The sequence below is a fragment of the Dromaius novaehollandiae genome, chromosome W (genome assembly GCF_036370855.1).
Source record: "Dromaius novaehollandiae isolate bDroNov1 chromosome W, bDroNov1.hap1, whole genome shotgun sequence".
NCBI lineage: Eukaryota > Metazoa > Chordata > Aves > Casuariiformes > Dromaiidae > Dromaius > Dromaius novaehollandiae.
In genome coordinates this window covers 7883559-7896711 of record NC_088130.1, presented here as the reverse complement: position 1 = coordinate 7896711, position 13153 = coordinate 7883559, and the positions used below count along the sequence as shown (strand labels likewise).

The following is a 13153-nucleotide window of genomic DNA, read 5'->3' as shown; positions in this document are numbered from 1 at the left end:
GAAGTATTGCCTATTGTTCAATAAGGAACAACACAAATATTTTACATATATGCACATATTTATGGTCTCTGTATAGAGATGGAAAGTTAGGTTGGTAGATTAGAGGAAAGAATATAAGCAAGCAGTGTTTTCCCTTTATAAAGGTATATGTGGTTTCTTTTATGCCAGTGAAAGCAGTTTCCTTTTTTCCTGAATGATTTACTTTCCTTCCATAAATCTCATCCTCTCATGTTTTCTGTTAAGTTTTGAATAATTAAGTTTTCTGGGAAGGAACTGGCTTCTTTGTTTCTGGTATGTATTGTGCCTACTGCTCTGTGAACTTGATCTATGAATAGGATTTGTTTAAATATTTTTTTCATTATTATTTATTTTTTAAAGACAAATTATGGTAACATGGGCTGCATTGGAATTCACACTGTATCTACACCAGCAAACTGCAGTATGTATGTCCTAACATCTCTCCCTCCAGAGAAGGTCAAGACTAAAGTCTAAAGCCAAATCACATCCGTGGGACCCAGTGCCATACAAAAGTGAGTGACGTCCACACAGAGAGGTGTATTCAGAGTCAATTTACAGCAGAGTTACAATGCCTCTAGCTTAAAACCTGCCCAGACTGCCTCTCTCTCTCTGCTTCCTGATGGAAGACAGGATCCAGATAAAAGGAAAGCCTGTTCTCCAGACTCTACAAGCCCTAGAGAAGAGCAGGCCTGAACCCAGTCCTGCACTTGCCTGACAAATCTCCATGCAGGAGCCAGACTAGAGAGTGGAACAGGGCTGGCAAAGGCAGATGCATGCAGGGGAAAAACAAAGGCAGGTCAAAGGCTAGAAAGCAAGTGTCCAGCCTGGAGGGCAGAGCAGTGCGAGCTAAGGGGAAGGTGTGCAGAGGGTGCTTCTAGTCCAAGGAAGCCTGAAACGATGTGGCCAAAGAGGCGGCAGCACCTCCCTCTCCTTTCCATTTCTAATCAGAAAAGGCAGATGTTTAGGCATGGGAAGGGGACAATCGACCGGCCCTGAGTGTGGTGGCCACTCCTGCAGAGATGGCAGGGGAAGGTGCCCATGGGTCACCATTCCCCCCTTCCTGCCTGACACCTGACACCCAATGGCAGGTGGATTTGCAGATATGACAGGAGAGATTATCACAGAAAGGCTTGTTAAGGCTAATGCATGAAAGTAATGGACTGCTGGCACTAAGACACAGCTCCCATGCACTGTTTCCCTGTTTGCTGGGTCCCCTCTCCTTCCCGCGGGAGGGAGCTGTGGCCAAAAATAACTTTGCCAAATCGAGAGGATTGGCAAATTCTGATTCAAGTCTGCAGCAGCCACAGAAACTTTAAAAAGACCCGAGCCCTGGATGCAAGCTGCTGCTGCAGAACTGACAGCCAAACCCTGGCAAGGGGAGACGTGTGTGGAGGGGAAGAGATTATCTGTTCAGGATGACCTAACAGGGCTAAACCCAACCCTCAGCTACCCCCTCACTGCTCCAGCGTCTGGCCACACTGCTCTTTACTTGCAGGAGGAGAAGGGCTGCGGAGAGAAGAGATTGTTTCTTACTTGGAGGTTGCTTGCTGGCTAGCCCCACACACTAGGCTTTCTTGACCCTGCCTCAAGAGAGATGGGTTGAGGGGATTGCTTATCACACTCCCCCACCTCTCTGAGTGCCTGAGGCAGCTGGATGCAGGCAGTCCTGCCTCTGGGGTTTGGCAGCACAAGGTACCACTCATGCTTAGCCATGACCATGCTCTTGGCAGTGCAGGAGTTGGACCCTGAACTTCAGCTGATCTGCTTCTCCACTACCTGCTGGCGTGTCCACTCTCCAGCTCCTCACTCACCTCAATGAAAATACCAACAGAATAAAACACATGTTCTTTGATTGCTAGCATTTAGTTATTTGACCAGTATCCTGGAAATAATTTTGCAGTTACTAGAACTGTCATCAATAAAACCGTGGCTGCCTAATGGTGTGTGGGGAAGGGTGGTGGTGGTGGGAAACGTTGCTGTTACATGTGAAATGCAAAGTGTGGCTAGAGCTAGTTCAGAGAGGCATTCTTGAAGATGGTTTCATTACAGCATTACAATGAAAACTGCATGTGTTGTAATTTCATTAAGCACTGATTGCTGGTGAATTTTCCAAGAAAATATAGATAGCTGATTTATCCCCTCCAATAACCTTTGAGAACAAATCCCAATGCCCTTGAACAAACATAAACCCCTATGCGCTCACCTGTGACTGGAGTGACAGAAGGGATGGGCCCGATTCTGTCCTGATAGACTGAGGATCATCCTTTCCCCTGGCACTTGTACTCAAGAAGAAATGCAGAATTGGGCCCAGCCATGGTGAAGAACAGGTCAGGGTGCTGGAACCTCCCAGCCTAGTATTTTGTAGCAGCTAACAATAAAGCCTCTTCCTGCAACTGTGTGATGTGTAAGAGAATCCCTAAAACAGTCTGTCTAAAGCCTCCAGCCTACACAGCTCTTCAATATTTCCTTCTGCTTAGTGCTCGGAATGCAAAGAAAGCAGTAACTCCTGTAAAGCTTCAATTTGGAGCTGGAGTCTAGTTATTCCTTCTAATTAGCTCCTTCATTCTCCTACCGCCTCTCAGTCCTTATTCCCTTTGCCCTCTTTTATTCCTTTCCACCAGCTACAGATTATTTTGTTTTCCTAGTGGGAAACCTTAGATCTGACACCAATCACTTACATAGGATGGAGCAGAAAGCAATTAACATGAATGTATATACAGGGGATGTGTTTGGCCATTTCCTCTCTGACATCCTTGTGTTACTTTCACAGTGGACTGCAACCCCACTTGGGAGTGTCTGCCCTAAACTCTTTCGAGGACAACTACGCAAAACAGGTAGGGGTGCCGTTGTCCCTCCTTTTGAGAGCCAACTACTTATTTTTCTCTCCTGATGGACACACAAGCCACAAAGAGAACAAGGAAATGTGTAGGCTTTTGGTTGTCACCAGCAAAAAAAGAAAAACAATCCCCTCCACTACCAGCTCAAGCACCTCAGTGTTAGGAAAGCTTCTACTCACGAACGCAGCTCCAAAAATGACTGATCAATTGATTGAATGACTTTTGCTAATATTCGTGTATTTAAACCCAAATTGATGTGTATGCTGATCCCCCGCCACTGCCCTTGCCCCCAAAACAGCCCACCCAAACAAGCTCGGACTGTTGCTACCAAATACAAGCAGAGCTGGAGCCATTGGCTCCACACTTCCACCCTGTGGAACTGTTCTTTAGCTATTGTCTCCACATGTTGCCTTCTTTCTTTCTCTCTTTCCAAACTTCTAAGTGCTTGCTCTTAGCAGGCACGGAGCTGTATTTATAGACCTGGAGCCCATGGCTGTATTTTACCTTGTGCCTCCTTTGGCTTGGGCTTTTAAGTTACTGGCGACGGGGGGGGGGGGGGGGTCAGGCAGGCAGACAAAGAGGAGGACAGAAGGAAAAAGGAGCTGCATGTCCTGCAGACAGGACCTGGAGGGAGGCTAGGGGAGGCAGCAGAAGGTGTGGGACTCCCTCCGTTCTCCTGGTGGATGGGAGAGAGGTAACAGCAGAAGGGCTGGTGCCAGCCTTCTCGGTGGGGAAAGGAAAACGTCTTGTCTCCGGGGAAAGGAGGAAATCAGAACAATCACCCCATCCCGGTGAGGGGCCTCAGAGGGATTGAAATGGGAGGGGTGGGAGGAACCGTGTGTGTAGGAGGGGTGAGTGTTTGCAAGAATCGGATCTGTGTTGTAGGACCAGGTAAAAATAAAGTGAGGACAAAAGTAGACATGTTCCCGGCCCGCCTGAGACAGGGAAAGCTAGGAAAAAAAATACCCACTCTCAAACTCACAACCTGTGCAGCGCACACTGAGTTGGATTGAGCTGAGTCCGGAGTGAGAGGTCTGGCGCTGGCCTCAACAGGGCAACCCAGAGAAATCCTCAGAGGGGAGGGTGCAAAGCGCCAGGAGGGTGAAAGGGAGAAGGCGGGGGGAGGCGGCAGGGAAGGGGGGTGGCATTTTGATAGGAAACTTTTAAACTGTCTCGCAGTTTATGTGAGTTGCAGTCCAAAGAGGCAGCTAGGAAAGCCTGTGAGAGACCCCGGGACAGCTGTGCTGATGGTCAGACACTGCAAAGCCAAAGCTCGTAGGGAACAATACCGCTCAATTAAGCTGGAATGGGTTATTTTTTCTTTGACATCTCTATTGCATTTAAGCAGTCAAACCTGAAAACAAACCCCATGCCATTCACAAGAATGGAGAAGTAGTAGCTTGCTAGGAAACTCATTTACTGGAAAGGGCGAAAGCTTCCCCTGCCTGCAGACAAGGTGAGTGTGAGGATTAAGAAACTGTGGGATTTTTTTCCTCTAAAGACAACAAGGAAAGAAGCTAGGGGTAAGGCTTTCTTCACACTGTGCATGCTGAAGGCTCTAATATGGCACCAGAAATCTCAATAACGTGGATTATATAATTGTCATGTTGTTAAGCATTTTCCTCACTGATATACACCATATTTAGACGCTAATCTCTGAACTGAGTGTGAAATCAGTTCTGACATCTTTAGAGAACCTGTCCTGCAGGTAAGTAGAAAATGTGAAAGTGTGGAAGGAGCTTTCCCCTTTGGGCTGAAAGGGAGACTTTAAGGTTTGCCTTTGCATGGCAGGGCGTCTAGAACTGCAGGATTGCATTTCGCTTTACAGTTTGACATTTTATGATCTTGTTCAAACGCATTCTGATGTGCCATGAGAAAGGTAGAAAATTAGATTATAGCTCTCAATAGCAAAACATCAACTGCTGTTCTGAGCCTCTGCTCTGGACCCAGGCTCGTTTAAATCACTGACACTTCAGAACAAAACCTTTCATCCTTAGCTCTGGGCTGATTTTTTTTTTTTGTTCGATTATGTAAATAATCCCGTTTCTATTTCCTATTGGCCCTTCCAAGCAGGCAAATCTACCCCCTTACAACATGGGTGGGTGCTGTTATTTTTAGCTCATTCACTGGAACAAAATGTTCCAATACTCCCTTCTTTGGATCTCATTGCGGTTTGACTGCTCTTTGATATGTAAACCCATCGGTTTTCCTTGTTAAACTACCTGTTATAGGAAATGGCTCCCATAGTTTGGCAAATCAGTCTTAAAAAAATAGACAGGAACATTTGCCTAAGTGAAGAATTGTTTCTAAAATGTCATAGGGAAAGACCTGAAATATTGAACTGGTAAATCTACTGTGGGTGTTTCCCTTGTGCATAATTTGTGATAATTATACATAGATTTTTGCCTTAACGGCATGCACAGCTATCAAAATAAATAAGAGCTGATCAAAATATTGCCATGCTTTCTTGGCCCTTTGATAAATACATTTTGCCAGCTTTTGCTGAACAATTTCTGGCATTCCATATGCACTTCATAAATACCCATATAAAATGTAGGTCCTATTTTAATATCATTTAAAAATCCCTGTCTCCCTCCAGTTCTACGCTGCAACTAGGTTTTCAGTAACCATATATTTTAAAGTGTGTTTAAACTTTTCCCTCCGTTGTCTGAGAACCCTAACTGAGACTATTATTATCATCTGTATCCATTAAAAAAAAAAGCCTTTCTGTGTTTTGCTACAAGCTATCCAACATAAATGCAAATTGCATTATGAAGAGACATAACAAAGTAGATAGGAAAGGGAGGGGAGAAAAAATACACTTTTTTCAAGTGATGTCTCCTAAAGACCGAATAAATGTAATTCAGTCTTTAAAAAATACCTTTTCTCAGACCTCTGAGATTACAATGACCTAAGCATATATAGGTATACATTGATACAGTCTGGGATGCAGAAATGATAACAGTACTTTAAAACTGCATAGCTGTAGATTTGGAAGGCTCCCATGCCACTCACATGCATGCACACACTAGCAAAAACACTGCAGTGAATCCAGTGCCTGATCATTGCAATCTTCTTCCATATGATTTTCTGTCACTTCCAAGAGTATTCTACACAGGTACAATAACCCTCAATGGGCAGGGGACAGTGGTAGAGGGAAGTCAAATGAATAAAATAAGTGCTAACTACTTTTCTTTGTACAGTGAAGTTGAAATGTGATTATTTTTTTCCTAGAAAAAATGAAATTTTACAGTTGCAAACCTTATATTTGCAGGAATAGAGTGCAATCACTGTGCAGTAGAGAGGAGAGCAAAATCCTGCTTGCATAATGATCATTGTTATGACAAAGAAGAATAATTGTTTTGTTATAAAAATAGTGTTTGTTATGAAGAAACTGCGAATGAGCAGCCATCCAGATAAGCACTCCTTGCACCTAAAAACTCCATTGGCTTTGTGAGGCTTTGTGTGCTGTTAACCCCCATAATTTTTAATTGGTATTGTCCCTTTTACTCATAAATATGTACATTGCTTCCCACTTACTGTAATTTCATCATCGTATAGCACTCTGAAATTACATAGAAAAAGAACAGAAAGACTATTATTTTGTATATGTACATGGATAAATTAAATACTTATCCTTATTGTGTAGTAACCTTTTCATATGATAATATATATTAAGTGTACTCAAAATATTAAGGTTTCTAATACCTCCATATTTTTAATTGTATTTTACTTTTTTTCCTGGTACTTGAGAAACGGTAGTAAGCTTACTTTGACAGGTAGGGAAAAGCATACAAAACCACAATGCAATACTGGCATTGTTCTTCGAGTTAAGAGCTTTTGCTTCATATCACTATTTATATCACTATTATAACGTCCAGACGATCTGGTCTATAAAAACCCAACCCTTTGGATGTTTATGGGCAAATATGACACGCACATGTTTAAAGAAAATCTGCATACATTGAAAGTGCACAGCCAGCTGGTGTCCTGCAACCTTTCTACATATCCTTTTTATGTCACCAATTCCACTCGAGCAAATGTACTGATACGAACTGCAGGCTGCAACTCAAAGCAATGCTTCTAAAAAAGAATACTAATAAAGCAGGGAGCGAGCAGCAGAACATTCCTTGCCTCACAGAATAATAAAGCCTCCATAACAGACTAAGTATAAAGTAAATAGCTCAAACAAAATACAAGAAATAGTTTGCAGGGTGAAGGGGGGGGGACATGCATCTTTTGTTTATCATGGGCTAGGGTGTGCTCTGAAAGTCTCATTTTGGCCCTACATTATATTCATTCCTGTTTTAAAAGAAAAAAAAGTGGTTAAATTTCTTATTAAGGTTAAAGTCTTTCCCGCACTTCTTCCCCTCGCACACCGCTAGGTACATCTTTTTGAGGACACACAGTAACTCCTTTGGAAGCACAAACTACATCTTTCTGGGTTTTTGTCCTATTGGCTCTGTGTTCTTAGAGAATTAAATCAGCAGGACTTCTGTTCTTATTTTTACCGATCTGACCCTTTTCATTTCCACCTGTCCAGGGAAATGTCTTCTGCCTCCGACCCAAGGTCATCAGGCGCGAGCGAGTGATCTGAGACACGCACACAGTCATGACGGGTCTTAGCCCTGGCAGATCCTGTATGGCTCTCGCCACTAACACCCCAAAGGCGACTCCAGTTTGAAGGCAGCGGTGTGTCGGGATTACTTCTCCGTGTTTGTTTTACCCGAGGACACTGCAGCTGCGGGGAGGGGGGGGGGCGAGCGCTTTTTATACGGATAGAGTTTAAAGCCCTATTGATCGAGACGACACCAATCTCTCCTCCCAAACGGTGGAAAAGCTTTTGCTTTAATGGTTACGTTTTTAATTGTCACACACAATAGGATCTGCCTGCGTCCTTCTCGGACGTGCTGAAGTACCGCGGGATGGGGCTGATGACCGAGCTCAGGGTGGGGCGGGGGAAATGGTGAAAGTGCCGGAGCAGCTGAGCTGAGCTCCCCTATCTTTTATGCCTGATCGATGGAAAATCTCTGAGTGACAAGCCTCCTCTCCTCCACCCCAAAAATCCAGCCACCGCCTTTCCCTGTCCCCCACACACTTTCACCTCCCGTCTGGGCCCAAGAGATTATTTTTAGGATGTCTGAGGCTTTTATTTGGAGGAAAAAGTCACCTAATTTGGTCAGAGCCATTCAATCCTCACAGGAGAGACTGGGAACATTTCCAACCCCCTCTCCCCCATCTGTCTCCCTCAGGTTTGTTGGGGAGAGAAGGTTGCTTAGGACATTGGCATCGTTTTGCCACAGGGGTCAGGGCTGAAGGCCGACCGAAAAGAAACAAACTTCAGTGCGGATTTGGGAATCTCCCGTTTGTACAGAAGGCGTTGCTGGGGCGGGGATATAGACAAGATGATATATGACAAGATGCCGCCTCCGTGAAAACACCACAGGGAACAGCACTAGCTAGCTACCTTACTGCAGGGCTAGGCAAGGGCAGGCACAGAGGATACGCTTTAAAAACCAAACGCAGAGGGGTGTGTGTGTGGGGGGGGGGGGGGGAACCCGTGGTACGGGTTTGAGATGGCAAAGGCGACGCCCGGCAAATTTGCAGTCCCCTTGGAGCAAAAGCAGCGAGGGAGACAGACGACGGGAGCGGTTCGGTCCCGGCGGCTGCAGAGACCACAAGCAGGACCGAGAGCCCTGCGCCCCCTAGCGTCCCCCAGCTGCCAGCACAGGGCCGATGCGGGTGCTTCTGTCCCGCCGGGGTGAGAGGGCTGCGGGAGCTCACCCTCCCCCAGGGGCAGACACTGCTATGTGATACTCAGGAAGTGGGCTGGAAGCTTTAGAAATCGGGGATTGAATGCACCTCTGCGTTAAAAAGGTAGTTGCAGGGTCTCTCTCTCTCTGCTTTTGAATACAGAGGTAGGGCATGGCTCAGTTCTGCCTTCTCATCCCCACTTCACCCTCCTGGTCCCACAGGGATAAAACCCACCCTGGTTTTCCTCAGAGATGAGTCATTCTCTCTAAAGGCATGGGTTGCCTGTCTGCACCTCCCACTCACCCCAAGCACTTTGATCACTTGTGACTGTCTCACTGTCACTTCTGTGGTGACCCCACTCCAACCATTGGCATCTTCCACCTCCAGTCTGTCAAATTCCAATCCAAGAAACCCAAACAAGCATCCTTCCTCTGCCCAAGCCCTTTTGTGGGTTACATCCTGCTCCTTACCCCAGTGTCCAAGTGCATCACAAATATCAGTTCATTTATTTGCACATGAACCCCTCTGAGATAAAGAGAACATTATCCTCATGTTACAGATAAGTAACTGGGCTGAGGGAAATAAATGTAAAAATATCAACTAAGTTTGAGTGTCCTGTTTGAGACAATTAAGACTTTATTTCCCTTTAGGTGGAACTCCCTATCTTCAAGTACTGCAAAGTAATACAAGTGGACAAGAGTCTGGATTAAGGCTGCAGAAGTAATCTCAATTCTTAATTTTATAACGTGAGTGCTTAATACTGTTCATGTATTGATATAATTGCTCTACATTTTACTTTTTTTTAATTAAGCAAACTAAAAAAAAAAAACATTTTTGTAGCATTATCCTGGCGAGTACATAGTTCACTAGCAGGGTTGAAGCCTGTAGGGATACTGCACAACCCTTCCAGAAGGTTTTAAATTTCTTGCAGTCTAAGCTTTGCTCTACATGCTGATTAATGCCATCTCATCTCTGAGGAGATATTTTGTTTTGTGATAATTGCTTGCTTATTTTCCCCAACTCGTTTTTATGCAGCTCAAATCTTACCTTGTTTGGCTGTTTATTCATCATCAGCAGCCTTACTATTTACTATAGTCATGAAACCAAACTCTAAAAGGCAGACAGGTTGGCAGTGACATCCCATTTTATGAAGCAGAGAAGTTAACACCAGGACACTGTAGGCCCAACATAACACAGCTCCCTGGACCAGGAACAGAATCTGGAATACCTGATCTCCAGTTTGCCTTAAACAGTTGCAATTATCACAGCTTTGCAGCCCACTGTGACAATGGGCATCCTACTTCAATCATTAGATGAAGTAGTAATCACCAATTACTACTGAAGTTCAAATGACAGACATTTGGACTGAAGGCATGATATTCCTTTAAAATTTTGCTTTTAACACATGTGAGCAGAGGAAACAGTGATCTACAATAATAAGAAAACATGACCTAATAAGAAAAGATGAAAGAATTGGGTTTGTTAAGTCTTGAAAGGGGAAGCTTGAGGAGAGTTGTGGTAGAGCTCAAGCATAGATTTACGAGTGATGGGGAAAAGAGAGGGACATGACAGGGAAGCTATAAATGTGTCCATCCCTAACACTCCTCATACTTCCAGGTGGAGTATCTGTCTGGGAATTTGTCCTGCATCTCTGAGAAATGAAGAACATATGGCATGTTCAAAAAGGGCAGGTAGGGCAGAGGTGGCTTTAGGCACTCCTGTTGTAGGAGCCAAATTAGTGTAGCCCCTAGCTCTGGCAAGTTATGCCAAAATCTAAGTTATGGTAGTCTTCCCAGTGCCACTTATGGCCAACGTATCTTACATTCTTTTCTGTAATTTCATTCTCATGATCCTGTGTTTGAATAATGATGCTCTGGTCCACTGAAGACTGCTGAGCACTTAAGGAGCAGTATAAAGGGAGCCAAGTGGGAACCAAGATCCTCCTAGAGATTCCAGCAAGCTCAATTGTCATATACACTATCACCTCATCACAAGAACAACTTCTTCATAGTATAGCATAGAAACAGGGAGGGCCATGGGAATAGACAGGTTTTGAAAGGTTTACTCAAGACTTAGTTCTATGTACAAGACTCCACCCAGTCTGGTTATAGGGGATGTTCAGCACATATTTCTGGGCTTAACTCACAGTATCTTAAAATTACTCCTGGGATGAAATATACCCCCTTTTTTTTTTATGAGCTCAGGCATGGTAAAACAAGAACTTAGTGAAGCATGCAGAAGTCATCCTAACTCATGAAAATGAAACAGGTTCCCCCAAAGAATGATTTATAGTGTTTTGTTACCATGTTTTTGGACTGCTATTATTTTCTATACTTAATCTTTTATGCTTTTTTTTTCTGATTTTGTTAAGCTGAGAGTTCATTCATAGAGAATGTTCCCCTGTTCCCCTCCCCAGTCAAAGCCCTAATATGCAAAGTCAAGTTTCATTTTTATTTTTTTGCTTTCCAGTTCATCTCTCAATAAGCTTTTTTGTTTCTAAAGGAAAAGAGCCTCTCCTACAATGGTAACCCAGGAACCAGAGGAAGGAAAACAGCATTAGAGGCTTGCAACTCGCCATTATTGTCTGATCAGGGCATTCCTTGAGAAGCACATTCAGAGAAAACTACATGGCAACCCAGAAGAGCACACTGACACTATATTCTCATCTGCTTTGGTAATTCTGTATTTCATTTATTTTGGACCCTCTTCACATCCATGCCCAAAGACAGTAACTTATGAGTAAAAAGATGTGGTGGCTTAACCTTCAAGATTCTTTATCTTTGAACATTGATTCAGAGTCACTGCCTCATTCTGTACCCACTGCAAAATAGGCTCTTAGACTACATTCTTCCCCAACTGGCCTAGTCTGCTGCTATTAGTCAAATACGTAAATCCCTCATGGCTAAAAGGAAGACACGTAAAATTCATGGGGGACTTGAATTGATGAGATACACTGGACCTTAATCAAAATTGGGCTGTTTGTATCACTGGTTTGTAAGCTTTAAGAGCAAGGAGCTATGTTGTAGGTGTACCTGTCTCCAGCTCTGTCACAGCCATACCCATGCCTGACCATGGATCCCATTGGTCTGTGGACTAGCTTCCCGGCTTGACCTTGGACCTGTCTCATCACTATGGACCCACCTGACAATCACTGGACTGTGTCTGACCCTGGTTACCTTCACTGGACCTGCTCCTGACCTAAGGATTGACTTTCTAGGTTGATCTCAGACCCGCCTCATCACCAAACACTTGTCTGGCAATCTGGACTTTTGGTTGACCCTGGTTACTATCCCTGGGCCTGCCCTGCTCACCTTGCTTTGGTACTGTGGGACTGGGCCTTGGCTGGTGAGGCCCCTGCCCTGCTGGCCATGTTATTGTGCTTAGCTCCCTGTCCCTTAGGGAGCAGCCAGCCCTTGCTGCTCCCTGACAGATTGACAAAAATCTAAGGGTGAAAAAAAGAATCTCTTGCATATGTATGATGAGTCTTCTTTCTCAGATGTTCTGTACCTAAGAGTTCTTCATTATTTACTAACAAGAAACAGAAAATGAGAGGAAGTTATCTTCATCCATTTCTCTTGACCATAAAGCCAAAAACAGGTGCAGTGTTAGAGTAATTGCATACCCTTGCTCCTTTTCTAGCTAACTCCTTTTGCACAGTCTTCAACTAGCAAGCCATTAGAGAAATGTGCGTGGAGAGGAACTTTCATTATCTCAGGTATCAGTGAAAGGTCTATAGTAAGTACGGGGGGAGGGGGGGAGAACCTATAGAAAAATAGTAGAATTAAGGGTTAGAAAAAGGTCAGGCAGCACATAGTCTCCACTGCTTTCAACAGAGACTTTAGACATCTGAAACTGGGCACTCGGAATTTAGATTCAGTTACATTATACATTCCAGAAAAGACAGCACCAAATCAGAGGCCTTCTTTTATCCATTTTATTTTCAATTTACAGTACATGAAAAGTTATCTTCTAAAAGCCTGACTTTTATCTCTTGGGGTGGTTGTATTTGCATCCTCCAGCTTTGTCAAATGGCTCACACTGTAAGTACTTAATTGTTGCCTAGCTGTTCTTTTTTAGGAGAGATTACTGAAAGTCTGTGCCTGTCCTCCCTGGACAATTCTGTCCAGGATCACCTAGTGACCTACAGACTTATTTTGTAAACAGAAATCTACAAAGGTACGCCATTTTGTAAGTATAATCCAACTCATCTCATTAGACAACTGACCCCAAATCTCCTTGATTTGTCTTGCTCTTTAGCTTTAAAACCTCAATTTATTTTATGCAGGGACATTTTCCTGCTTTTGATTCAAAATCAGCCCTAGTAGCCAGCCAAATTTTTGAGAGCCTCCCATTCTCACTTTCTCTGCAGAGGTTTCTCAAGCAGCTGCACTAGATTTCCTTGCAGGGAAATGAGTTCACAGGAATTCTGCAGTCATGGTTAAAGCACAGAGGGCAGTCTCAGTTACTTAATCCTAGTTTATTTACCTCTGTCTCTAGATGCTTCTGTCTTCCTCTGATAAAACACCTCTTTAGAGATAACTTAA

At 43.9% G+C, this 13153-nt stretch overlaps 1 long non-coding RNA gene across 1 annotated transcript; it reads left to right on the top strand.

Moving 5' to 3' along the window:
- Positions 1-301: 301 nt before the first annotated feature.
- On the top strand, positions 302-12330 carry LOC135324256 (uncharacterized). Its single transcript, XR_010385623.1, has 4 exons — positions 302-530; positions 2789-2852; positions 9260-9355; positions 11112-12330. It is a non-coding gene; the product is annotated as an uncharacterized LOC135324256 (long non-coding RNA).
- Positions 12331-13153: the final 823 nt, after the last annotated feature.